Genomic DNA, 4,067 nt, shown 5'->3' on the forward strand with positions numbered 1-4,067 from the left:
ATGAAGAATGCAATTTCAAGAGGTGGATAATTCTTTGTGTCAAAAGCTACTGAGAATGAGACAAGGATGTGGCACAGGAAGATGTGTCATGTGAATATAAAGAACATGAACAGATTGGTGAAAGGAGAGCATGTCATTGGACTTCCCACAAAGAAATTTAAGCCGGAAGAAAAATGTTCCTCCTGCATCAAAGGCAAGCAACACAAATCATCACACAAGACCAATTTAATAAACACAATTGCAGAAGTGCTGGAATTGCTTCACATGGATCTCTTTGGTCCTGCGAGTATTCCTAGCATTGGAAAGAAGAAGTTTTGTCTTGTGATTAATGATGACTATTCAAGATTCACATGGGTGTTCTTTCTAGGAACCAAAGATGAAACAGCTGAACTAATCAAAACATCTGTGCTGATAATGGAAAATCAGTTAGAAAAGAGTGTGAAGGTGATTAGTAGTGACAATGGGATAGAATTCAAGAATGGATTGATGGATGAATTCTACACTTCTAAAGGAATGTTTCAACAATTCAGTGCTCGAAGAACTCCTGAACAAAATGGTGTTGCAGAAAGAAGGAATAGAACATTGATAGAGGCAGCAAGAACCATGATAGCAGATGCATATCTGCCTGTTACATTTTGGGTAGAGGCTATCAACAATGCATGTTATGTGCAAAACAGGGTTTTGTTGAACAAGACTCATAACAAGACACTATATGAAATACTGTTCAAAAGGAAGCCTTATGTGAAGTTTTTGAAGCCCTTTGGATGCAAGTGCTCACTATTGAATACCAAGGATTACTTGAACAAGTAAAGTCATTGGAAATGCTTCTTTGTTGGATATTCATCACAGTCAAAGGCTTACAGAGTCTATGTCAAGGAGCACATGTGTGGTATTGAGTTATCAGACATAGTTTCTAATGAAAATCATTTCAACAATGTTGATGGACCAAGTTGGCTATTTGACTTAGAGAAACTGATAAAATCTTTCAAAATATACAGTGAAGATTTTGATGAAGGTTTGTTCAAAATAAGTGTTGCTGAGAAAGGAAAACGGAAAGAAATTGATTTGGACAAACTGTGGTCAAAGGTGGCTAACTATGAAGGGGACTTTGAGTTTGAGAAGAAAGAGAAGGTGTTAGGTCAGGATGAAGAGGCAAATCAAGCTGAGAATAAGAATGTTGGTACTATTGAAGTGGAAAGTGACTCAGTGGAACAGAATGGAGAGGCAAATATGAATGTAGACCATGAAACTCAAGACAGATTCCAATCTCTGTTTGATTCTTTACAAATTTGAAGTAATGAACCGTCTACATCAGGACATGCCAACAACCAAGAATCTGTTTTGCATGAATAAGAAGTACAAGTTGAAGATACTGAGGTTAACATCTCAAATTTGGATACTGAACTTGTGGCAAATCAAATTGTTCAGACTACCTCAACACAAAGAAACCATTCTGCTGAAAACATAATTGGTGATTTGCATGAAAGAGTGACAAGAAGTTCTTCAGAAAGGGCTAACATCTGTCTTTATGCTTGCTTTCTCTCCCAGATTGAACCAAAAAACATTAATCAAGCATTTAAGGACAACAGTTGGGTAGAAGCTATGCAGGAAGAGTTGGCCCAGTTCAGAGACTTACAGGTATGGGACTTGGTAGACAAACCCATAGGAAAATATGCAATTGGAACCAAATGGGTTTTCAGAAACAAGAAGGACGAAAGGGGAATAGTGATCAAGAACAAGGCAAGACTGGAGGCTTTGGGGTGCTTACAAGAAGAATGGGTAGACTTTGAAGAAGTGTTTGCACCAGTGGTAAGGTTAGAAGCCATCAGAATCTTCTTGGCTTATGCAGCATCCATGAATATAAAGGTCTATCAACTAGATGTAAAATCTACATTTTTGAATGGGAAGATTGATGAGGAAGTATATGTCACACAGCCTCCTGGATTTGAAGATCCAAACGATCCAAATAGAGTTTACAGATTGAGCAAAGCTTTATATGGACTACATCAAGCTTCTAGAGCCTGGTATGATGAGCTATCAAACCATCTATTGGACAATGGATTTTGCAGAGGTGCAATTGACAAAACCTTGTTTTACAAAAGACAGAAGAAAGATCTGCTATTGGTTCAAGTTTATGTTGATGATATTATATTTGGATCAACCAATGAGAAGATGTGCAAGGATTTTGAGGCTATCATGAAATCAAAATACAAGATGAGTTCAATGGGAGAAATGAATTTCTTTCTTAGACTGCAAGTGCAACAAAAGGCTGAAGGAATATTCATTAATCAGTCCAAGTATGTGCAAGAGATTCTAACCAAATTCAAGTGCCATGATTTGAAGATAGTGTCTACACCAATGGACACACATGAGAAGATGGTAGCTGATGAAAGGGGGAGGCGGTGGATCAACATGAATACAGGACCAAGATTGGATCTCTCATGTACTTGATAGCATCAAGGCCTGACATCATGTTTGCAGTATTTGTTTGTGCAAGATTTCAGGAAAACCCGAAGGTGTCCCACATGCTAGCAGTGAAAAGGATTCTCAGATATCTCAAGGGTAAACAGATTTGGGAATATGGTATCCAAAGAATAGTTCATTTGATTTAATGGCCTTCACAGACAGTGACTATGATGGTTGCAACATAAATAGAAAGTCAACTTTAGGTGGATGCCAATTTCTGGAAAATAGGTTGGTGCCATGGCAATGAAAGAAACAAAACACAGTGTCAATCTCAACTGCTGAAACTGAGTACATTGCTGCATCCGCTTGCTGTGCACAGGTTCTATGGATTCAAAACCAGTTGCTGGATTGTGGTCTGAATTTCTTACTCACTCCTATTTTCATTGATAACACTGCTGCTATGTCTATTTAAAAATCCTGTTCATCATTCTAAAACTAAGCACATTGAAATTAGACATCATTTCATTAGGGATTGTAGTGAAAAGGGGCTGATAGAAATGAAAAGGGTTGAAACCACTAATATATTTGGCTGATTTATTCACCAAACCTTTAGACAAAACTAGGTTTAACTTTCTATTATAGTCCCTAGGAATGATTAATGCTGATGAAGTCTAATTGATGACATGTGTGTATGTGGCATGCTTAATTGAATATCTGATTAATACTCACTATTTTTAAATGTATGAATCTATGGTATGTGCTTTACAGACTATACTTTGTTTTCTTGTTAGTTACCGGCTAGAAAAAATATCTGTTAAAATGCATGACTATCTTCATAATGAAAATTGATAGTTGTAAACTAAGTATGAATCATTTAACTTGTTTTGAAAGGAAATATGTTTGTGAAAAATGATTCAACTTTCTATGATCAATGTGTGCTTGAATGAAAAATCATTCATCTTGAATGAATGTGTCTGTTTGAATGGATCATGTCTAAAACTTGAAAAAGTTTGTAAGTCAAATAAGATCATTTTTGAAAGACAAGTTTGTTTTTAAAAATTGATATGAAATGAATTTTCAAAAGTTGTGATTTTTAAAACAAATTAATGATTTTTGACAAAAGCAAACTGTTTTTGGTGATCTCATAAGAGAAATGATAAGATTATTAAGTTATAAGCTTTATAGAAGCTTAAAAGATTTTTAAGATAGAGATAGAATCCAACCTTTTGGGAAATAATAGAAAATTGATTAGGTTATCTAACATATGAATTATAGGCTTAAAAGACTTGGAGTTCAGTCATTGATATTGTATGGTAGCTTTCCATGATATGTAGATGCCAATGTGATATAAACATAATGACCATGCTAAGTTTGATGTGGTGATACATTTGAAGATAAAGGTATGTTCCCTTAAACATCTCTCCAAATGATAGGCAGAAAGGCAATTATCCAGTCATACACAAGCCTGTTGATGTTATGGTTACCCAAAAATGCTTTAATAATGTCTGAACAGTTAACTATTAGCTAATATTGCATTTACAAAAAAGGCTCTTGAAAACTATTATATTCAACAAAATAAATAGACTTAAAGGGGCCTCAGAGAACTACAGAGGTGGGGCACACAAATAAGTCCTAAACACCTTGAATGTAAGGTAAGTAAG

The sequence above is a fragment of the Bidens hawaiensis genome, unplaced genomic scaffold (genome assembly GCF_021521415.1).
Source record: "Bidens hawaiensis isolate Kalapana, Puna unplaced genomic scaffold, B.hawaiensis_p1.1 tig00055317_1, whole genome shotgun sequence".
Classification (NCBI taxonomy): Eukaryota; Viridiplantae; Streptophyta; class Magnoliopsida; order Asterales; family Asteraceae; genus Bidens; species Bidens hawaiensis.